The sequence below is a fragment of the Octodon degus genome, unplaced genomic scaffold (assembly GCF_000260255.1).
Source record: "Octodon degus isolate 3935 unplaced genomic scaffold, OctDeg1.0 scaffold00125, whole genome shotgun sequence".
Taxonomy (NCBI): Eukaryota; Metazoa; Chordata; class Mammalia; order Rodentia; family Octodontidae; genus Octodon; species Octodon degus.
In genome coordinates, this window is record NW_004524701.1 from 2,899,958 (window position 1) to 2,925,277 (window position 25,320).

The 25,320-nt window shown below is 35.6% G+C and overlaps 1 protein-coding gene across 10 annotated transcripts in view; it reads left to right on the plus strand.

Moving 5' to 3' along the window:
• Pdlim5 (PDZ and LIM domain 5) overlaps positions 1-25,320 on the plus strand; it is a 230,076-nt gene that overhangs the window by 149,870 nt on the left and 54,886 nt on the right. The window lies entirely within an intron of this gene.

Here is a 25,320-nt window from a genome sequence, read left to right on the forward strand (position 1 = left end):
CACTCTTCTTGCATGGGTTTTTATTCTCTCTCCTAACTCTAGCTTCACACTCAAGGGCATTGAACCCTCACTACCACCGGAAACTGCTCACAGTGGAAAGAATCTTCTCACTTTGGAACTGCCAGACTGCTAGATGATTTTTACCACTCTTGTGGTGTCTCCTTTTATAATTTGTATTATGGTATTGGTCTACGTGCCAGTAGTATGAACTCTGAAGAAAAAAAGGCCCTAGAATAAGCACAATGCTGTGTTTTTCCTGGATTCAGCTATAGCTGTATAAATGAAGGTTGTGTGTTAAATGAAGTGACTCATTTTGAAGGTGGGTGGGTGTTAACGATTGCACAACTCCTCTCTGTTAATCTACTTCTTAAACTAGGATAATACTATACTAGGCAGCTCTTTCAAAAGATACACAGGCTGCATGGCTTCAATAGTGGACACTTATTTTTCCCCAAGTTCTGGAGGCTACAGGTCCAAGTGCCAGCACTAAAGTTCATTTCTGACCAAGTCTCTGCCCCTGGCTTGCAGATGGCCACCCCTCACTGTGGGCTCACAGGAAAGGATGGCATAGACAGGTCACTGAGAAGGATACTCTTAGTATCTTAATACTCATTTTCTTTTTCTCTTATAAGGACATAAGGATGCTAATCATACTGAATTGGGGTCTGACCCTTATGACCTCTTTTCACCTTCATTACCACTCCAAAGGTCCTGTATCCAAATTCTACTGAGGAGTAGGACTTCAGTATATGAACTGGGGAATGAGAGTGACACATTCATTCTATAACATACCCCACTTGCCTTCTGTAGTTGCAGTAATTTCACAGATTAACATTTAAGAAAGTCATTCTGTTACCTCTGTTGTTATGGTGCTTCCTTTTCCACTTTGGATGTTTGTCCCCATGTCTTATGAAAGCATTTTAATATCGCCTCCTGTATTTGGCACAAGTCTAATTGCCTTTGTCTTCAGTTTTCCAAATGTTGAATTTTAGGTATTTTGTTATAGCAGATATTCCAATTATAGGTTCGTATAATTCAAACTTTCATAAAAATAATAGGTCATTAATATTGATAGTAAAAGTAAAGTAGAACTATCTCTAAAATGGCTTAAAAGGAGAATTGTACTTTAATCTTAGCAAAATTTAACACTTTTCCCAGTTACAGAAGATTTGTTTCATCAAATGACCATTTGTTTCTTAATGCTTCTTCCTTTGTGTTTTTGGAGTGTTTTGCAATGAATAGCAAGGTGACCCCTGGGAAGAGAAAATAGCTAATCTTAGAAACTTGTATATAAAATGCTTAGTGTACTAGTTGGTAAAGCCAGCAAAACTAATTGTATCATTACTAAGAAAATATTTAAAGTTTAAAAATATGCAGTAGTGGTATATAGTTTAGAAAAGCAATAAGGCTGGGAATATAGCTCAGTGGTAGAGTGTGCTTAGCCTGCCCAAGGCCATCCGTTTGATCCCCAACACTGTAAATGCAAAGTAAGTAAATCAAGCAAGCAAGCCATATTATTGGTATTATTTATTAATAGAAATAATAATATGTGGCCTACCAGCCTAGGGAATTATGGAAAGCCATAGAAAATTTCATTTAAAAGTAATTACCTTAACAAATATATACTTAAAATATATTATTTTGCTAAACATAATTTTGTACAATTTATATATTTGTTTGCTAATACTGAGATTGCATCCAGGGTCTTTGTACTGAGCAACATCCCTATTCCTTTATAAAACTTTTTCTATTTCTATATTAGTATATGTTTGCAGTATATAAAAGTTACATGTATCATGAAGAGTTGGTACATGTACATAACATATGTTCATCTTTTTTACTTCCTTATCTTCTCTGCTCCTGGTCTCCCATAAAATTATTTTGAGACAAGGCCTTTCTGAGTTGCTCAGTTGACCAGGCTGCATTCAGACTTGCATTTCTCTTCCCTGAGCCTTTCAGAATGCTGGGATTACAGGCATTTACCACCATACTAGATAAATTTTTAAAATATTTGTGTGGTTTATATTAGTAAGTGTAAAACAAGATTTTAGTTTGTGCAAAAATTTGTCTAAAGTTAGTAGGAGCAAAAAATACTTTTGTCGGTCTTTCATCTCCCTTAAGGAATGGTAGATTTTGATTTTTCTCATATTATGGTTAAGTGCCATGATGCATGATTATAGCTTCCTAGTTTTCAAAGTACAAAAAACAATACTGTTCTAGGCAAGGGAGGAATGACGTTAGTAGCTAAATAATTCCAAGTTAGGTCAGCAGTTACTTCATGGACAGAAATGGCTGGGAGGGCAGATATCCCCTAGGATGCGCCGCAGCCCTGATATCCACATGACCTCTAGTTTATGCCATCTGAAAGGGATTTGGGAGCTGGAATAACAGTTCTTAATTTACTTCCGGAGCAGAACTGTATCACTTTTGTACTGGCAATTTAAAAAGCAAGAATGTATGTAAATATTTCCAAGACAAATACTTCTAAAGTTTTTTTTTAAATTTAGTTTGTTTTCAGACCCAGTGACCCCATAAGAGTCTAATGAAGAAACAGATTCCCAAATGATCCTATTTCATAATCATTATTGTTTCACAGACATACTAGTTTCTCACTGATAACCTTATTAATACCCAGAGCTTATGTTGCTCATAAGCTATGTAGAGAAAGTGGTAATTGTACCCCAGTCTGCCATTCACACATATTTTTGTGAGATCAGAATTAATAGTCATACTTTACCTAAAAGACAGAGCATGAATAACCTCCATAGCATACTCTCAATTTTTCTAATAATTTATTTCCTATTTATTTATTTATTTATTGGCGGAACCAGCGATTGAACTCAGGCCCTGTGCTTGCCAGGCAAGTGCTTATGCTACTGAGCTATCTCCCCAGCCCCTCATACTCTTAAGTTTTGAAAAAAAATTTTTTTAAAAAGTGAGGTAGAATCTTTCAGCTGACATGATATATATTTCCACAAAAACTGTCATGCAGGAAAAATAACACAGGTCCAAAAACAGGGTGCAGAGTGTAATTTCTGTCCATTGTAAAGTATAGAATATTTGTACTTGATTTAATTTTTTCCTGTTGGATCTTACTGGTTTAGCCAAATACCAGTTTGTGACAATGTAAACATCGCCATCTATTGAACATAAGCAATTACTACACTTCAGTTCCTTGATAGATTATTACTAAGTTCTTAACTATTCTTTGTTTTCATGCTCAAATTATTTAACTTTCTACTTTTGCATTTCTTGTATGCTTTTACTAAATTAAATTTGGATTATTGTCACCTACAAAGATGTTGTATTTTAGACCTTGTTTATACAGAAGTCAATGTTTATAATATGCAAATTTGATTTTCATAATCCAAAATATGCACCAAGTCTCTCAGAAGCAGAATTTTATAGACTAGTAACTTTTTTCATGATGCAGTTTTAAATCTTTCCATTTTCATCTTTAAAAAGGTAATTAATATAGTAAAATTGTTTTATTGAATTAAACAAGAAAATCAAAGGAATTTATTTGTACTAAGACAGTGTTAGACAAACTGCCTACAGTTTCATGTCCTAATTTCAAAAGAAATTACAGCTTGAAAATAATAATTGGTTGCACTGGTAGTAATCATTCTGACCATGATAGAAATTTTAATTTTCTCTTTTGTGTATCTTAGTCACCTTGAAGTTTTAGAAGACCAAGTTCTGCTTTTGTGTTTATCTGAAGGTTTGCTTATTATGATTCTTTATTAAAGAAATTGAATTAATATATTACATGATATAATGTAAAGCAATTGAATAGTACAGATATGAACATTAATTTTCCTTTTCTTACATTTAATCTTAAAATAGTCTCAATTGTTCCATGTACATATTCTCTTTGTATTATCTCTTTTTATTATCTATTAAAGGTACTTCTTGAGTGCTGCTTCTGTCTCTGACTAAAATGTGTTCGTCTTGCAAATGCACCTAACTACTCAAAGAATCTAAATTCACCTTTTTAAGCAAAGAATGTGGTAAAGCTAGGATAACATCTGTGGATTTAATGCTGCATATGTACTTTGCTCATATAATTGCCATTTTCTAGTAATCCATAAGAAAATACTTAGGAATTTCTGTAAGATTTTAAGGGCTTCATATAGCTATATCGTTGGTTAGATAAAGAATGAATTTGAGTTTTTAATAGAGAGAAACAACACTTATTAAACAAACTTAGTGGAATCAAATTTATCCTCAAGTTGTTTCAGTGGTGTCAGATATTTTTTGTTAAAATCAGTGACACAGGGCCGGCCACATAGCTCAGCAGATTAAAGGACCTCCTTGGGCGGACACAGGGACCATGGGTCAATCCCTGGTGTGCCGTGATGGCCCTGCCCCCGAGATACGCTGAAACTGCAATTGAGACTGGGCATGGTGGTACACACCTGTAATACCAGTACTTGGGAGGCTGAAAACACAGGATCACTATGAGTCCTATTTGTGTAGTGAGACTGTATAGACTCTGCACTAAATACATATAAATAAATAAATAAAATCAGTGACACACTCAGTAGGGATGTTGGATATACATCACTTGATGTTCAGAAAGTATATAATCTACCACTTCCCTTCTATTTAAAAAAAAATCCTTTTAACTAGGGATATAGCTTAGTGGCACAGTGCCTGCCTAGCAAGTACAAGGTCATGAGTGCCAAAAAACTTACCGTTTTAATATTTGACTGAAACAACAAAACATTAATTCTAGAGATTAAAAAACATGAAAAACAGAAGTGATGTTGTTAGTAATGACTGAAATAATGCTCATGATTGAGAGACTTTGTCAGAAAACCTAAATGCACAAATACTGAGTTTTGGTTGTTGTACATCTTGGAATTATATAAGAAAGTGATTCTTTTTTAAAATTAAGTTTATTAGTACATTTATGTATACATAATGAGGAATTATAAGGAATTTGTACCTATGCATATGTCTTGATTCTCTTTTTTATTTTCTTTTTTCTATTCCCCTGCCCACTCTTCAACCCTTTATTCCCTCCTTATTTACAAAAGTTTTCTTTCCTTTTTAAGTGGTTTTCTCTCACCTTTTTTCTGCAATGATTTACAGTCCAGAATACAGGGAAGACTTACAGATGAAATTTACTAAGTAACACTGTCTGCACTTTTTAAATCCTGGAGAATGGGAAACAAAATAATTGGAAGAGGCAAACATACTGCTTTTCACAAAAGGAGAAAGTTAACTTCTATATCATAAACTAATTTGAGTTTGAGGTCACTTGGAAAAAAATCAAAAGGCATGCTAAAAGCATAGGCAGTAAATTCTAAGGAAAAGGAGGCAGAATTTCCTGGACTCAGAATAAGTTCTCAGTGGCAAATTACATCCTGCTTAACAGATTTTGGATGATTGAAGGAAATCATAATGTCAGCACGTCGTCAAAGAAAAGCTCTTGAGAGCCTTTGGAATTGAACAATGAAATAGGTCAATGATCATCAAGTTTTTGGATTCATAACAGGTTGAGGAATTTAACCAAAAGACTATTTAAAGATCTAGTTGATGCCTGAAGACCTTTACCACCTTCTGCCTGTATTATAGGAAGTACAAAGTAGGAAGCTATGGCATACACATTCTCTAACCAGGACATCCTTCAGATATCTATTGGTAATTTAAGAAAGTGGACCAGGGCCGGGGAGGTGGCATGGTGGAAGAGCCTGAGTTCAATCCCCGGTTTCGCCAAAAAAAATACAAGAAAAAAAAAAGAAAAGAAAGTGGACCAAATCTAATAATAATAATAAAAAAAAGAATGATGAAACTTAATGTAGTATAATTATGTGCAGTTTGAATGAAAACATTTTGTTCCTCCCTAACACCTGGATTGGGGGGGGGGGGGATAAGGCTTGTGCTACCATGCCCCTGGCTGGGTGCTAGTTTATAGATGAGTCAGGTTGCTGTCACGGATTCATAGTCTGGAGGAGCAGCTATACAATAAAAAGAGAAATACAATTTTAGATTTGATACCTTTTATAAAGAAGCAGCGATACAATGATTATAATGAGGGGATGTAAAAGTGACATCATTGAATACTAGTTAAGGAAAAAGAAGATACTTGTGCTAAAACATGAATGATCTGCATAAGTCAGTCTTGCTGATATGGAGGATTCATGCTCTCTAGGCCCAGGGAACAGCACAGCCTCCGAGCTGGACATCAGCTTAGGGTATGTGAGGAACTTAAAGGAGCTATGAATGGAGCATGGTAAATGAAAGAGTGAAGTAGCTGGAGAACAGATCCTTTATTGTCTTGAAGATTGTGTTACACAGTTTAGATTTCTTTTTTTTCCCAATTAAATGAGAAGCAAACTACAGGATTATAATCATGACAGTAACATCTGATATATGTTTCTAAAACATCACTCAATATTATGGAAAATTAGTTATAAGAGGGAAATAATGGAGGCAGGAGACTGTTATGAGTAAGTATTCCTGTAATTTAGACAAGAGATGACAGTATCTTAAGCCAGTGGAAATGAAGGGAACTGAATGATTTATATTTTAGAGGGAGAGTTGGCAGGGCTGTAGAAATAGGAGAGTGGAAAATTGATAATTCATTGAATTTTTTAGAAATTCAGTTGGTAAAGGTCAATTCAGTGAATAAAGCTAGTAGAATCAGGAGGTAGAGAGGTGCTTACAATTGAGGTTTTAGATGTACTTATTGGAAGAAAAGGTAAAGGTAATTTTTATAGTGCATGGCTGAAGTATTCCAGATCTAAGGATTAACCTTCAGAAAATATATCACTAAAGTGAAGAAATTAAATAATTCACTAGCTGAGTTGATTGTTCATTGATTTAATATGATGGCAGTGCAGTCATTAAGGAAGAATGTAGAAAAGCATAAGGAGGAAGGCAGTGAGCCAGGACCTAGAGCACATGGGGATGAGGCAGAAAAAAGACAGTGAGGTGGGTTGATAGTGAGTGGTGAGGCCAGTCTCAAGAGTATCTGAGGTTCTGAGGATGGATGATGACTATTAGACACAGTGATGAGGACACTTACTCCTTGTTGTCAGATGAACATTGTAAGAATATGATGCGGGGAAAACAGCCTTTGAAGGGATAGCACAGAAAGCATAAATGGGAAGGGATATAGGAGAACAGAAGTTTGTAGGAGCTGAGAGGGAAAAGAATTGATTAGATTAGTAAATGCACAGAGTAATAAAGAAACAAGAGTCAGGAAATGAGGAATTTTCAAAGGGATTTGCACAACAGGATGCAGTAGCTGAACAGATGCCAAGACGATGGAATTAATTTTGAGGATCTTCTAAAGAAGGATCTTGAGGATCTAGAAGATCCTCACTAGAGGCACTAGAATGTAAGCCCTGTGAGGAGAGGAAAGTAAAGTGGACACAGAATTATGTGAAAGTACCTGGCATAGAAGTACAAATTAAGGTAATATTTTTTTTGATTATTTTTTTGTTGGTAATTGTTTTGTTTAGCTAGTGTTAGACTTCCACTTGGCTGTTCACTGCTGCTGGCAGATACTCCCTGGAGCTCGCGTGCTGCCGTGGCCTCTCGGAGAACTTTTGACTGTGAAGAATTCCAGCAGGGTCACTTTTATTTTCAGATAGTTGACAGGTTGACTCAATACCACATATTGTTTATCCTGAGTCAGATATAAGTCTTTATAATTTTTTTAAAACTAAAAAGGAATTTTTTTTTGCCCATTGCAAAGCTATCTCTAACTAGTAAATGTCTGAACTCACTGGTAGGAATAACCCAGGCAAGAAAATGATGATGCAGAGAGCACAAGATGGATGTGAGGGCTCTAGTCAATGTCAGGCTTTTATCAGGGGACTGTTCCAGTGGTTTTTAAGTTGCTGATATATGTTATAATGTACATATTATATTTTTATACATATAGTATACATTCATCTTTACCAATTTTGTCTTTAGACTCAGAACATTTTGTCTGTAGAGATCAAAGAATTACAAAGATGATTCTTTTTTTTTTTTTTTCCGGAACCAGGGATTGAACTCAGGCCCTTGCGCTTGCCAGGCAAGCGCTTATTCTACTGAGCCATCTCCCTGGCCCAAGATGATTCTTATAGAGTTCACAAAATATTAAGACAGGACACTTAATAATTGAAAGTTACTTTAAGGAAGGATAATAGGCACAGAAAGGAGTTAAGACAGTATCTCAAAGGTAAGAAAAAGTAGAATATATTTACCAAGAGAAGTCTTCCCCCAACATAAAGGTCTTAGTTCATTCTGGTATAAGAAAAGTTATCAAACTGCATGGCTTAAATATCAAACATTTATTTTTCATGGTTTTGGAGGCTAAGAAGTGCAAGATCAAGGCTCTGGTACATTCAGTATCTTGTCAGATCTGCTTCTTAGTCATAGAATACTGTCTTCCTGTGTCCTTACATACTGGAATGACCAGGGAGCTTTCTGAGGTACCTTGATAAATCCTAATCTGGTCTGCGGAATTAGGTGATAAAGCACTTGTATAGCATGCTCAAGGCCCTAGGTTCAATCCCCAGTACTTACTAAATAAACCCAAAACAACAATAGCACACAAAATATCTAATTCCATTCCCATTCCAGTGACCTAGTTACCAACTTCCTAATATCACCACATGGAGTTTCAGGATTTCAACATACGAACTTGGGGGTTTAGCACAAAGTTGAGTATATAGGAATAAATAGTTCAGTTCCTTCATCAATATCCCTTTTGATTTCCTAACTTCTTGCTTCAGTAACTATGAAGCTCAAAGGCCAAAATTCAATCTCCGGTTCCCTCCCCCCCAACACACACACAAAAAAAAATGTGAGTTTGGATGGTTTTTTCACATTTACCAATTTACTTCATAACCTTTTAGTCCCAAACACATAATCTTCCCCCTGCCACATCCAAAGCACAAAGATGATTGAAATCAATTAACAGATTTAGGTGCAATTCAGAGTGCCGGAACTTCACACCTGAGTTTTAGTTGATTTAATTTTCCAGAAAGGAAATCATAGTTATAAGTCACCAAAACGTGTTTGTTGTGAGAAGCCATTAGAAGATACTCATTTTTCCACAAGACTGCCAGTTTCTTTGGCCAAAATAGCTTTGCTGTATTGTTGAACTCCCAAAAGGCAGAGCCCAAACTGTAACCTTCTTATATTGCTAGTTTCTGCTTTAGCAGTATTACTACATGAAAATTTATGGAAGACTGAAAATACCAAGGACAGTTTGTTAGTTTTCACCTTTACGTACTATAAAGTACATATTTTAAGATATGTGAACTTTTATTGAAAACTTGACAAGAAGTGCTACATGTCACTTAATATTTTTATGTCTATATGGAAAGTAAGTGGCATTTAATTTTTTTTTACTCTTTTTTTCCATAATTTTATTGAGAAACAAATAGCAATGAGACAGTGTCAAACCAAATTGATAGGACAGTTTCAATAATTAACACATTGCATAAATTCTTCCTAGTGGTTAATTGCTGTACAAGATGCAGACATGATATCCTATTTACAAACACCATTAGAACAAATCCCTCTATTCATTAAGAGAATGTAACTATATATCTATCCTAACCATTTTGAATACACAGATACAAAATGGACATTCTCTGTATCCCCTTTCTTTATTAAGTTCCGTTACTTGAATATTATAGGTGTGTTAACTCAGCAAAGTATTCTTAAAGAGTCCAGTAGTTCATAATAGTATTGGGTCTTCTGCTTCACTGGCAATGTCAGAAATTGTTGACCTGAGTCCCCTACAGCTCAACAGTATGGCTTTACTTCTTATATTTCGTTTTTATAATTCTTTATGCCTATTGTTAAAAATATGTTCTAATTTTTAAATGTTTTTTCATCATATTCTGTAGGGACTTAAAGTTCAACATATCGATACTTGATGAAAAATACCTATTTCATGTTATGCCTAAGATGTTTGATATTCAGACAGATAGTAAGGTTAAGCTTAACAGCCTAGTTGTATGGTAATAAGAATAAGCTTCTCTTCTGGAGGGTTAATAATCTAAGTTTGCAGACCAAAATTGGAGAAAAAGAAGGGCCACAAGAAAAGCCAACATTTTGGCCCTAGCCTTCCAAGGTCAATTAAGACTCAGGACATATGAGAACTTGTACTATAACATCATGTGACTCAGTAGTGTCCCAAATTTTCTGATCAAGGAGATTATGGGGTCAAAGAGGAAAGTGATCGATGATGTAGAGTGGGCCTAAGGAGAGTCACATGGGGAGAAGACACTCTCTCAGGCTTTCACAGAGAGCACATTGGCCAAGCAATGGCCATGACTCATCAATGGCTGACACTGACAAACGTACTACAGTCTGAGGTACAGGATCTCAGGATAAATCCTGAGGGGATTTGACTGACCTTATCAGGCCCAAAAGCTACAACTCTTGTTGCATAGGTCCTGCTTTACCTTGGTCTTAACCATCCGGCATTTAATTTTTAACTGGCAACTACAAGATTTGTTTTGTTTCTCTGTACTGGGGATTGAGCTCAGGGCATTTCCACTGAGCTACATTCCAGCTCTTTATTAAAGTTTTAATTTTGAGACATGGTATCTTAAAGAAAATGTTATTTATTTATTTATTTATTTATTTATTTTTAGTCTGTTTGAGACAGGGTTTCACTGTGCAGCTCAGGCTGGTGTTGAACTCACTCTGTAGCACAGGCTGGGCTCAAACTCTCAGCAGTTCTCCTGCCTCAACCTCCTGAGTGCTGGAGTTACAGGTGTGCACCACCACCCCTGGCTCTCAGATGTTTTTAAAGGTTTGCCGGTGTTAATTCAGTCCTTGAAAAAACCAAAGCATTCCTCCTTAATTTGCATCCCATTGGAATCTGGATGAGGCAGATGAACATGTAGAAACATTATTACTGAGAAAATAATTTTAACATCCTGCAACTCAGTTTCTGTTCTCTCCCCTGCACTGAAGCTATTCCCCTTAACCATTGTTGGCAGTATAGTGGCTCTACCATATAAGTTAATCATGTTACTAAGTTGCTGAGGATAATTTTAATACACTAAAATTACTGCAAGGATTTTAGATATCTTCTAAATCTTAATGAGAAAACATCATATAACGTGTAAGTTAAATACTAAACTACAATGAAATATTATAATTAATAATAGCCTGAATTATGGAAGCATTTGTTCAATCCACTGGAAGAATAATCTATTGTGAGTGAAGTTTCATAAATAAAAGGAAAATTGGTATAGGAAGATACTTGAGAAGTACATCATGACAGGCCATTCAGGAATGCCTAGAACATGTTAAGGATTTTGGGTATTATGCTCACTGCAGTAAGAATCTTTTGCAAGGTTAAATAGTTACCGTAATTTGTCTTGCTTTTCTTAAGGCACTGTGGCAGCACTAGGCCATGCCAGACAACACAGAACCTTCCACGTGGCAGGATTGAACAAGAGGAGAATGAGAGAAGAGTTAGCCAGTTCTGAAACTACTGGTGTAAGATAGTTTTTATAAATGAGAAAGGGAGGTGGCCACATGGGATAGCGAGACAGCTCCAAAATACAATTTAGAGATAGGGTAATTGGGATACAGTGGTAGATGACTTGAGGTGGTAGGGAAAAGAGAGGTAAAAGATTTTTTAAAAATGAGGTGTCTGGAAAGAAGTATATCAATTGGAAGAGCACATTTTGAGAAATGTGAGAGTTCATTTGAGAAAATTTATTTCACTTATGCTATCATACATCTATTAAAATATTCAGAAATAATTGAAAATATTGGCTACTCTGCGTAGAGAGCTGAGCTTGAGTTATGTCTGGGACACTAATATGAAGAACATATTTAAAGCTATAAAAGAGTTATGTCACACTATTAGTGATAGTAAAATATCCAGAAGTAGAGTATAGGTCAGAAAAAGACAGTGTATGGGGTCATGGTGCTGAAGACGGGAGGAGGGATGAGACTCAGTGAAATGAGGAATGTGCCCAAAAAGACAAGTCCTGGACGATTACAGTATATATCTAAATTAGCTGAATTTATACAAAATGAAAGAGTAGTTACCAGAGGCTGAGGAGAAAAGGGAGTTGCTTAATTGGCAGAGTGTTCCAGACTTGCAAGATGAAATGGTTTTGGAGTTCTGTTTTATAGTAACATGAATATGCTTGTACACGTGTCTAAGTACACTGGACAGTACACTTAAAATAATTAAGATAGTTAAATTCTTTGATGTGGGGATTTTTTATACCACAGTAAAAGATGAATACTCATTTTTAGTCAGATTTACCCATGAGGCCTCCAGTGACCTTGATGAGAATATGGTTTTATGGAGTGTTCGAGCTTAAAGCACCATTCATGGTATACTGTTAGTTTACAATTTAATTTTTAAGGGGACTTGGAAAATAGAAGGAAATATAGTTCGTTTTTAAGAGAGTCTATAGCATTTCTTAATGGGGATGCAAAACATCGGAATACCTCTACAAATGGAAGGAGCTAGACTGCATAGTATACAAATATTATTTGACAACTGTCAGGAGTGGTAAATAGAAAAAAGTCCCTCTTACTTGGTCTCAGAAAATGGTAGAGATAGTGAGTTATTAAGGTAACATCATGCTGATTTGCCTGGACAGATTGTTAATGTGGGTCCATGTTGAAAGGCGTAGCCACAGTGCAGAGAAAGACACAATACACGTATAGCTCTTCATTCATTTTTAAGAAAAGTGAACCAAATCACTTCAAGCCCAACCTGGACATATCTGGCAGGGAGAAAGTATCACATCTTCATATCTCTCTAGTGAGAAATGAAAATTCATTTAAGCAACAGAGAGGCAAGTTAGGCTGCTGTAGACACATTTCTAATGGGATCTGCCTCTAACCAAAATGCATACAATATATGAAACTACTGTGGAAGTGTGTGACAATGCTGGGTGGTATGGGGAGCTGAGAAAGTCTCACAACAGAGGTAGGAAACTCTGGAGTCTGTGGTAAGAAGCTCTGGGATCTGTTTCAGGAAGAGGAGAAGGTCGGATACACTGGAGCAAGCAAATGGGGGAAAGCTGTATGAGACGGGGAGAGAACGCAGCCCAAGATCATGGTTATCCTCAGAGCAAGGCTAGACATTCTAGAAAATCATAACAAGATCTGTATTTATGAAAATTTATTCTCATAGCTGTTTGGGGAGCTTTTCCTAGAGGACAAGGCTCAGCAGCTTTTTTTTCTACAGAGGTTGAGGTATTAAATTACCTCAAATGTTGTGGGCTATGTCATAATTACTCTATATAGTATGAAATCTGTCATATACATATAAGTCACCTTAGAGTTGTTCAAATGAAACATCAGTTATGGATGCTGAGATTAGAATTTTTAAAGTTTTTTTAATGTGTAAAATGATGTGAAATATTTCTTTGATTTAAAAATTAAAACTATGAAAACTATTCTTAGCTCTTAGACTGTACAAAGACAGATGGTAGATCATATTGCATTTAGCCTATGATTTGCTGACTCGTGTTACAGAATATTTCTTATTTTAACTTTTGCCTTCTAACCTCTGAAGTATATCTTAGGATATTATAGTTCTACCATGATATTTCTCTTAAATTGTGTATATTTCCTTCAATATTTTAGTAAAAGTGTGACCAATTTTAAATGAAAAACAGGAATATAGGCTCACTCTCATATTTCTTCAGCTTTTCATTTAAAAATCAACGTAACTTGACTTACCCTTCTGTTTTTTTAATCAAAGGCTTTTATTTATTTTATTTTTTAAGTTCTGACAAATCTTTATTATAAAGGTACTGAGTAGTTTCACATTAAGAATAGTAAAAACCTTTATTGTCTGCAGTTAATATTTTTAAAATACTTGCTAATACTGTAGAAGAAGAAAGCAAAATACACAAATTATTACTTATTTGGTTACCTCCTTATTTTCCATGATGTTTTGAGAGTTGGAAGTTTTCACACAGGAAAGCTGTAGCAAAACAGATCCCAGTTCTGCAACGGATAGCTTAATCCTTCTCTTTGTCAGGAATGTAATCAGAGGCTTTTAAAGAAAATGAGGTAATTCTGCATTTTTCCTTTTTAATTACCCCCATGTTATATTTGTTGCTATCTTCTTTGAACCTGACCCTTGTTCCTCTTTTCTTTACTTGTTAAGTACTCTAAAGTTAATTGTGTTATTCTAAAGAAGAAAAGGTAGAAGTATCAGAAAAACAATGAAATACATTCAGAGCACTATGTTGCATGGAACCATGTACTGTGTGACTGGATAAAGTACTTGGTGTACATAAAGATAAGCAACAATCCCACAGTTTCATCTGTGTATACAGCATTCTGACTTGAAAGGGAGTTTATGATTGCTTTCTTTTCATATATTGTTTGTGTACCCCACCACCAAGTGCTGGAGAGTGCCAGGGAGATGGCTCAGTGGAGTAAGTGCCTCCCTGGCAAGCACAAGGGTCTGAGTTCAATCCCCGGTTCCGCCAAAGTGCTGGAGAGCATTATGTAGTGAAAATAGTATACATAATGCTGTGACAGACCTGGCCCAAATTTCATCTGATCTTTGTATGCGTGATATTGGTTACCTTCATTTCTTAAAGTAAAAGTTTTCTTAAAGTGTTCACAATATGTATTCAGTGAATGAATTCCCCCTCTATGCATAATCTATGTTCAAATTTTGTGGTGTTTGAGAGTGCTGGTTCTGGTTTTAACCTCATGAAGATATGGTTTTCAAACAACCACCGGAGGCCAGTCCAAGAATTGAGTTAAGGTACATTTAAAAGATGATACAGATAAATACCTACTGTACATTTAATTAATATTCCCTTTGCTTTATTTTACTTCTAAAAACTTAGGTTTGACAGTTTTCTGGAAGACCTACCTAAGAGTGGACCTCACCCACCTGCAACTCCACAAGTGTTAAATATTGGTAGCCCAATAGCCACCCCTTCTAAAGTAGCAACTACTTATTTTAGGTAGGGTATTTTCTTCTTGATATGTCTAAAACTAAAACTGACTAAAAAAGAGAAAGTTACAGACCTGACCGAAATGCCGGCACTGCAGAGCACCACTTCATACTCCTTTGTGTTTTATGACTTACGATGTAGAATTAGGAATTTCATTTCTTTTATTTACTTTGTGATTTGCAAAGTCCACTTTCTCATTTTTCATAAGTTTGGTCTTCTGAATTAGACCTTTGTACTCTTAAAGAGAGAAAAAGTCATAGTATGTTTCCAAGTACATTGGCATATTCTAAGTATATTCAGATAAATAATGCCACTTGTAAAAATCACAGGACTCTGCTGATGTAAGTCCTTTTATATTATTATTTGTGATATAGTATGATGGAAGAAAGTCATTAGTTTCCTTTTGTTTCTGGAGAAGGATAATTTAGCTGATATTTTAATACCTAAAGGCATAGATTTTATTATTACCATTGTTTCTCTCTAAATAGTGATCATGTCCTCAGAGATACAGAGTCTTTAAGAAACTCAAAAGTCAGCCACTCAGTAACATTATTCGTCACCTCAGCACTTGTCACCCTGCCCTACCATTGATAATATCTTTCTTTTCTCTCTCCTTTCCTATTCTAACTGTTCTAATCATTCACACAGTTGTTAAAGCAAAATAATACAGTTCAGTTTACTGGGTAGACCTGCATAGAATTATACAGAGTTAACAATTCTTTGTAATTTTTTGAAAATGATTGGTTACTGTTTCTGTAATTTTCTGTCCAGTGGTTTGTAGAGCTATATTGTATAGATCTAGGTTTAATAATATATCACATTCTTCTGACAGGGAGAGAGGACTTATGCCTAGTCTCAACAGTTTTAGGCCTCTGGGCTCTTACCATTGTTAAATTTGGAAAATAAATACTTTGTGTGGGTGGTATTCACTGCTACAAACATCTGAAAAAAGTGATAATATCTTAGTTATGGCCCTGGTTAGTAACTTACACTCAGAGAGAGAAATTTCGCACAGTGTATTTGAGCTTATTTTACTTAAAAGGATGAATTCTTAATTGTAGTTTGACAAGCAACTTTAAAAGCATTGTAGTCATAACACTAGATATTTAACCTTTTCTAAAAAACCAAGTGAAAATAAATATTATTTATGTAATAACAGTTCTGAAGATGAGATTTGATCCCATCAATTCAAAATCTTTGCAGAGTTAAGTAAAAATAAAAATATGGAATTCTGTAAAGCAGGTGATGTTTTGGTCACATTCAGTATAAATACTGTTTATTTTTGCCCTCTCCAAAGAGCTCTGCTCAATATTTTCAACAGTTATTTCTTGTTCACATTAATACATATTACTGTTTATGAACAAGTAGCTGGTTGTACCTCTTTTTTCCTGGAAACACAGATCTCGTTAAAATGTCACATTATTGGTATATAGCATCTCTAAGGTAACATTCTTTATATAGGGATCTTTCAGAAAAATCCACTTTCTATGCCTATAAACATTCAGCTTTGGGCATTATGGCATGTGCTTATATTCCCAGCTCTTGAGCGGCTGTAAACAGGCAGATCGCTATGAATCTGATCTAGTAGTGAGACCCTGAACACCCTATAGACCTTTCCCCTGGTGCAAAAAAATTCAGCTTTATATGTAGACTTAGTTCCTACTTAATTGTTGGCAAATAGTCTTCAAATGCATGGTATATGAGTTCCACTTCATTTTAAATACATCTAGAGACCTTAAACATTCTAGAATGTTTGTATGTAACACTTAAGTTTTATGTAGAAGTGAACATCCAATTTTAATTTCTAAAAAAAATCGCAGTTCCAGTAAATAAATAATTTAAATTCCTATACATCTTGCATATTGGATACCTTCATATCTGAATATTAATATAGAAAGAGTACTATCTTGTATTTATTATGCTACTTTTCCTTACTTTTTTGTTCTTTTCTTTTCTACTTATCAGTTTAAACAGCTCCACAAGAAATGTGGAACATTTTTGAAACTTTTCTACCTTCTCTCCTGCTAGATACAGTGCTGCAGTTCTTAGCAGTGCGGCTGCTACAGTGTCTGCTGTTATTGCTGCAAAAACCAGGTGAACTAAGTACATGTGTCGCATCTGTCCGTCATGACCCCAGCACTCTTACCATCCAGCAAGCCTTCAAAGAAACTTTGCAACTCTCATGGCTCCACTGTGATCTCTTTAATGTCTAGTAGTTCTGTTCTTAAGCCATGGGTAGATCCTACAGTGCTTGTTATTGTTGTTTTAAGAAATCATCCTTCAACCTCTTCCTATTGGTAGCATTTGTGTGCATTTCCCATTTGTGTGGATCCATGTCATGTTGATACTGACTTTAGGAGTTTTTAAATATTTGAAACAGAATCAAGTAGAAATTAAGATTCTGTTGACGTTATCTTCTACAGCCTAATTACTCACTGAAATGCCTTTTTCTCCTGATAAAAAAAAGAGAAAACTTGTTTAGGGTTTTATTTTGTTTTTATATAAGTTCTTTAGTCTTTATAGGCTTACATGCTTTCTAAAGGACTACCTTGCCCACCTTGGGTGAAAATCTAGTCAATTTCATATTACTGAGTAAAATAATAGACTCACAGTCCTCTTCAAGCTCTTTTGTTGTCTGTTTCCCCTCCCTCTTCTCCTCTGCCAACTCTCAAAAGAAATTTCTCTAATCATAGATTTCAAACTACCAACAACTAGTGGTAGTATGTATTTTTTCTTTTTAACTCAAAACTCTTTCTAAATGCTTGCCAGGCTCCGCAGTCCTTGAATGCACCACTCCCTCCCGGGTGCTCTGTGCATCCTCCCTGTGTCTGTGCCTGTAGCTTTCTCCTATCTCTAGATCTCCCAGAAATTGGCCGGCTCTGTCCCTATTAAGAAAGTAAGTACTGTGGGAGTAGGTGCAGCAGGTGGTGGATTGCTGGATGGTACTTTCTCGAACATTTGTTGCCATGGTAACAAGCCAGTGAGAAATCCTCAAGCTGATTTTTTTTTACCTAGTTTTTAGTTAACTATAATTTCAGCGCATACTCATGCACAGGCTTATATCTTGTATGTTTTTTAAACTATTGATTCACCTTTTGCTTTGTGACATTTTTCATTAACACATTTGATGTTTATTATAAGTGTGCCAGTATTTAAATTATAGTAGAATTCTGCCTTTATATTTCATGGATATCTTTATTAGATATATCTTTTGAAAAAATGAAAAACCATAATAATTGATTTTGAAGGGCCAGCAAAATAGTTCAGCAGATTAAGCCCCTCCTTAAGCAAGCACAGGGACCGGAATTCGGTCCCTGGAACCACATGCTGCGTGCCACCCATCCCACCCCACTGCCCTCCAGGTGCATTGAGGGGGCAACCACATCAGGGCATGGCGGTGCACGCCCATAATTCTAGCACTGGGAAGGCTAAAAATAGGCGGATCACTATGAATCCAAGCTGCATAGTGAGACCCTATACCAAATACATTAAAAAAATTTTTGATTGGCAATTAGCATAGAAGTTCTTAAACATGAGGATTTTTATTAAAAAAGCAACTTAATTTTCCTCAATACTTGTGTTACTAAGCTTTCCATCACTGTGACAAAACACCTGAAGTAAACATCTTATAAGGAGGACATTGGTTTTTCTTGTTTCTTTTGCTTTTTGTTTTATTTTTGTTTGAGACACAGTCACACTGTACAGTTCAGACTGACCTTGAACCCACTAGGTATCCTAGACTGGCCCCAAACTCATAACAATCTTCCTGCCTCTGCCTCCCAAGTGCTAGGATTACAAGCATGTGCCACCATGCCTAGTGGAAAGGTTGTTTTGTCCCAGAGGTTTCAGTTCATAATCAGGTGGCTGTGTTGCTTTTGGACATTTAGCAAGACAGACATCATTGTGGGGAGTGTGCAGTGGAACAGAGCTGCTCATAGAACAGTGGACAGGAAAGCAGAAGGAGTGCTGGCGGGGGCCCTCCTCGGATGCAGCAGCCTGGACTGCACTGCAGTTCACCACCTGCAGGATGACCACAGCAGTTCATATTTCTTCTGACTTCGTGGCTAGGCCACAACTATTAGCTGTAATGTAAAAAATAAAAACACCCCAAGTGTTCACTCAGTGTGTTAACTGCATAGAATTATTTAGTTTACTTTCTTAAAAATTTTGTATAAAATCATTTTTGACAGAACATAAAATCAGTGGTATAGCGTATAACTATGACTGTTATCAGTTATAGTTTGATATAACCGGGATGTCGGTTAGTGCTGTGTCCTACCCATGGTAGAGAGGTTTTCAAGGTGCTTGATTTTAACTTTAGGGTTACTTTTATATAAGGCATTTAAACAGGAGAAAGATTATGCTTTAAGGAAAGAAATTACCCATAATTACTTATGTTGCATTGCAGAATTATTAGAGTTAAATAAGCAGGTTTTGCCTTGTCAGGACTGTTTGAACAGAGCTAGGTTACTGATCACGCTTCCACACTTTGAGACCTGATGGAATGCTACCGGCCAGTGATGGCGAACCTTTTAGAGCCTTCCGTGATAGCATCAGCCTGCTGTGGCATGGATGCCGTAGGTTCACCACCACCACTATAGATTTTCTCTCCAGAAAAGTGCCAGTGCTCATTTGTAGATCTTCTGCCCAGAAGGGTGCCTATGCATGTACACACAAAACTGTATGCAAGTAAAAGCTGGTGAACCTATCCATGGGCCCATTTCTAGAGCAAGCATTAGTAGTCATTGCTTTGCTTTTTATTAATAGCTATAGAGTACAGACCAAATATATTTGGTATTGAGAAAAGAAAACAGTTCTTGACAAGGTAGGCTAGTTGGCATTCTGGAAAACAGGAACATAGGCTGCTAAGAACCCCCTTGTGCATTTAGAGAGTTGCCCAAAAGGACAGATGACATAGTTCAGACATGTTTTTTCTCTTTTATGTGACAACAGCCTTTAAAATTATAAGTATTGTATAATACCAAACCTTTTTCTTTTATAGTATATTTAGTACTGTGAGCTTTGGTGCAAAAGCTGTTAGGAATTTTGCTTAGGAACTTATGAAAAATTTATTTAGTTATTTTTTATTTTATTTTTAATTAATTTTATTGAGAAAGAAATAGCAATGAGACAGTTTCAAAACAGGTTAGTAGGACAGTTACAATAATTAATACATTGCGTATTGTTGTCTTCATAGTAGTTATTCATAGTACAAGATGCAGACATTTGAAAATTTTATTATAAGGGATGGCCAAACAGCTCAGCAAATTAAATCAGGGGCTGGGGATTTGATCCCTGGGCCTGCTGTGCTGGCCCCACCCCTGGGGCACACTGAGATAGCAATTGAGAATGGGCATGGTGGCGCATGCCTGTAATCTCAGCTCTTGGGAGGCTGTAAGCAGGTGGATCACTACCAGTCCAATCTAGTAGTGAGAGCCTGAACACCCTGTAGACACTTACCTAAAAATACAAAAGAAAAAAAATTATTATAACCACAGATGCCTGGAAGGAAGGACACTCGCAAACCCCTATATACTCAGGTCCTTTTATACAGTCCTGCCATGAGGACCCTACAATTCCTTATAGTTGGTGCCCATCCCAACATACTCCTTGCCTGTGTCTGAATATTAGTATCTAATATTGTCAATAAGACTTCAGCTAAAAGCTACTTGGCATAGACATTGATTATTAAACCTGATTGCTTTTTCCTTATTTAAACATGTAATTGCTTACTGTTCAAGCAGTTTTCCCTTTGATAATAGACTTAAAATTGCCAACTGTTTCCGATCTCTAACTGAACTTTCTTGTATTAGTTAGGCAATGTGGGGGAATAATGTGAACTCAGGGTAACCAGTTGCAGACACGGGATGTTAACTATTTATTTTTCTTCAGTAAGTTAATTTTGAAAAAAATCCTGTACTCTGCTGTCACATTTTTCTCCATTTTCCTTTTCTAAAATAAGAAACAAAAACTGACATGCTTTAGTGAGAAGTAATATCAATTTATTGTTTCATTTTTGTCTTTATTTGCCAGATTTTTGAAAATGGCCATATTTGATTTTCAACATTTGTAGTATTAGCAGAAGTTCTTTGTGAATTTATATTGATTTCTTATTAAAATCTCTTAGAAAGAATTTTATTTTGTTTAGAAGCTTGGTATACCTTAAGCAACTTTAAATTTTGAAAGAATGTATTTAAGTAATAAATTGAAAAATGACATAAGAATCTAAGTAGTCACCTTTGCTATATTAACAAATTAGTCAATAATCTTAGCATATTTCACTGCTAGTGATTACTGATAACATTTTGTTTCCAAATATAAAATAGTGTGGCTAGTCCGCTGTACCTAGTATGTAGATGTTTCTTTAAGTAGTAGTCAAGAGTTTATAATTAGAAAAAAGAAATGATTTTTAGAATCTTGGACATCATATATTTAGATATGTGCTTATCTAGATTAATATTCACCAATTGCTACATTAAATATTTTAAGTAATGTTTTTCCTCAGAGGAAATTGAACTGCTGATCAGTTCTGAATTTAAGCATAAAAATGGAACAACTTTCTTGCTTATAACTTAGTTTCATAGTTTTTTTAAAAAAATTTGCTTCAAACACTTTGTATCTAAAAGATTTAAACATCTTGCTTTGGGGAAAAGAGCGCGTACAAGCTTGTTTTGATGGTTTAGGTCTAGAACAGTATAGAAAACCTATGACACGCGTATCACTGGACATCCTAAAAGGTTTGGCGTCATTGCTCTGAGGTGATCCTGAGGGCCTGTGTGCTCAGGGATAGGGCTTTTGGGTCCTGGGGACACTGTGCTCACCAGTTCAGAACTAAGGTGTGGTTAGCTAGCCGGGCCTGATGAGAAGAGGCGTCACCCGGGGCCTGATGTGGGAGGGGCTTCTTTCTTCTGACTCCTCCCTGCACTATGCTTTTTGGCTGCCATGAGCTGAACATCTTTTCCCCTGCCAAGCCCCTCTGTGATCCCATTTTGCGTAAGCACATCCACCATAGACTAAACCTGTGATGCTGAGCTGTGGGTGTTGGTATTTTATCCCAGTATTGAAAAAGTAACTGAGACACTTATGTTGAAAGGGTACCATCAAAATTGCATTTTTAGCTTATGTGGTACTTATTGCATAGGAATCTAAGAAATATTATTTAAAGCTGTTGAGAAAACAGAATTATATCTGGCCTGAAGAGCCTAGATTCAAAACTACCCACAAACTGTATTTAGAAGCATAATTATTAAGTAAGTGTGTATTTAGTAAAAGAACCTATCAACTCTGAACTAAATATTACAAGATTTATAAATAATAATGCAATCTCTTTCATTGTTGTTACCTGTACTCTGTGCTGGCCATTGTGCTAAGTACTCTCTAGAATTTAATTTTATTCTCAAAATAACCTTGAAATGAAGGCAGCATTTCACCATTTTATGAATGAAGAATTTTACTTATTTTAAGTAGTATACCCAAAGTCACAGTAAATTCCCCAACCTTAGATAAGCTTATAATGTAGTGGAGATGATACCTAAAGAAGTTTCTGTTAATAATTTAAAGGCCGTTATTATAAATCAGTATAAAATTACATTTAATTCTATTAACAAGTGCCATGAGTTAAAAGAAATGGCTCTACTTCTAAAAACTTTAGTGCTTAAGTGATATTTGTTACTTGCTTAGTATAGAACACAGTGGGAGATGGATATTATTATTTCTGTAAATCATGAATAGGATTTGGATGGGTACAGGAGGAAAGAGAAAGTATGGAAGGGGAAGTATGTAATATGTAAAGCCTGAAGGACATGTGATTTGGAACAGAGAAAAGGAGTGGCCAGGGTAGAACTCCTGTGCCATTGTGAGAGATGATATGATCAGGGAAGTATATTATGACTTTGTTTTAGAAGGCTTAGAATGCCATGCTGAAATGTACTTTAGTCCACACCTCTTTATTTATTTATTTATTTATTTATTTTCAAAATTTTATTGATAAACAGCAATGAGACAGTTTCAAATCAAATCGGAAGTACAGTTTCAACAAATAATACACTGCATATATTCTTCTTAGTGATTAATTGCTGTGCAAGATGCGGACTTGAGATCCTATTTACAAACACCATTGGAACAAGTCATTCTATTCATTAAGAGAATGCAACTATATATATCTATCCTAACCACTTTGAATACACAGATACAAAATGGACATTCATCTGTATACCCCATTTTTTCTAAGTTCCGTTAGTCCACACCTCTTAATGGTTCCATCCATTCTATAGCCTGTACATGCTTCCTGTAGAGTTAATTAAGTACCCTTGAGTATGAAGGCTTTCATGAAAAGTATTACAAGAATTTTTTCTTTGGACAAGTTTTCTAATTAGGAAGCACCTCCTTTTACTGCAGCAAATCGGTAGATTCAGCTCACCGCCCTCGACACACAGAGGGTAGTCCTCTGGAGTGGGTCCATGTGCCAGATGTATAGGGGTTGATCTCATGCTTCTTTTGAATTGTTTCATACCCTGGCCTGATCCTGTCAATTCCCATAACCAGACTTCATGGGGCATGGCATTGAATTCCTGTCATCCTGCCTACTCTCTTTTAGGTAAGTTTTTCTGGCAACTCCCCTGGAATTAAGTTTTAATTCCTTTAGATTACTAAACATCAAATGATGATGATTTTTAGTCTAAATTTTATTTTTGTTGCATAATATTGCTTAGTCATAGTTTTCTTAGAACAGTTATAAGAATACTATGACTAAAGTAATATTTTTAACAAATCTTCATAAAACGTTTAATCTTAGAACAAGAATGACTTGTGCATACGTGTTTCAGAATTATTTATTTGTAATGAGCAAAAATATAGGAAACAAGTCTTTTATTATTTAGCACATTAGTTATCCTTTTCATATGTTTATATTCTGTGCCTTACGGTAGGCTAAGTACTTTATATATAGTCATCTTATTTAAGCCTCATGGAAATCATACCAGCAAACTGTTATTCTCATCTAAAACTTAGGTAACTGAGACACGGAGAGAAAATAATTTTGTTACAGAGCTCTTTAAAGTGCTCATTTAACCACTATGCGACAGCGTTTGAACTGTTTCTATTTGTCCTTTTTGTGTTGCTTTTAGTGATAGTTTTTTCAACATTCCCATTAAGTAAGCAATTTTATACTTTTTATTTATGATAAAATTTTATAGTGTTACTTCATTGTGCTTTTCGACATCAAGCAAGGTTTGTTTCTCAATAAGCTGATCAGAAATGATAACATGATGGATTTTGTTTCACTTGAACTTGAAAGGGCAAGCACAAGAAGCAGTATTTTATGAAAGTTAACCATTTGCAAGTCATTTCTCAAAATTATTTAGTGTGGTAGTGCCCCAAGACTACCCTCAGGTTTTGTGTTTCACTAGACTAACGTAAAGAATTCATCAAACAGTTGTTCTCATGACTAAGATTTACTGCAGCAAAAGAATACAGAGCAGGATCTACAGTTAAAACAGTGCCTGGGACCAAGCCTGGAAAAGTGAGGTGGACGTTTCTAAGAGTCTTTTCTCAGTCACATGGACACACTAAATTCCTCCAGCAAAGAGTTGTGGCAGAGTATGCAAAGTGCTATATACCAGAGGAGCTCATTGGAGACTGAAGACCTAAGTTGGGGGTGGGATTTTTTACATAGATCCCCTGTACCCAGTTTATACCCAAATTCTAGGTTCTCAGAAGGGACATAGTATTCAGTATAAACTACACTGTCTCTACAAACAGTTAGCCACCATAAGCTACTCTTATCACTTAGAGAAAGTTTTATATCATGGCAGGGGACAGTTTGTCAGCTAAATTCCTACGCGCTATTCAACGGTCAACTTGTAAGCTGACCTTACTAAAGATAGATACTTGCATACCCATTGTGTTAGGTGTCACCTGAGATTCAAGAGGCATTGGGGAAATTATTTTTGAAAAAAACTACTTTGAAAATAATTTTTGAAAATAGTTTGAATAAAATAAATAAGTATTTTTGAAAAAAATAATTTTCTTCTTGTGCTTTCCAAAGCATATGTTATATCATTTGTGCCACCTCAAATTATTACTTTATGTTGTATATATAAATCTAAATAAGGAGTGACTTGGTAATATAAGCCATATGATTTCTAAACCAAACTAGGACAAATAAGACCTCCTATTGAGCAAAGAACTCTGGTTGAAAGGTCATGATAATGCAATCTCAAACATTTAGTTACGCAGGGATGTTTTCTCTTTAGTACATATATCTGGCCTATAGTAGGTGCTTACATATTTACCAAGTAAGTATGCAAATGGAAAGAATATCTGATGGGGTGTCAGAGAAAATTCATAAAATAATCAGGAAAATGGCAAAAAGGGGAAACATCAATGCCAT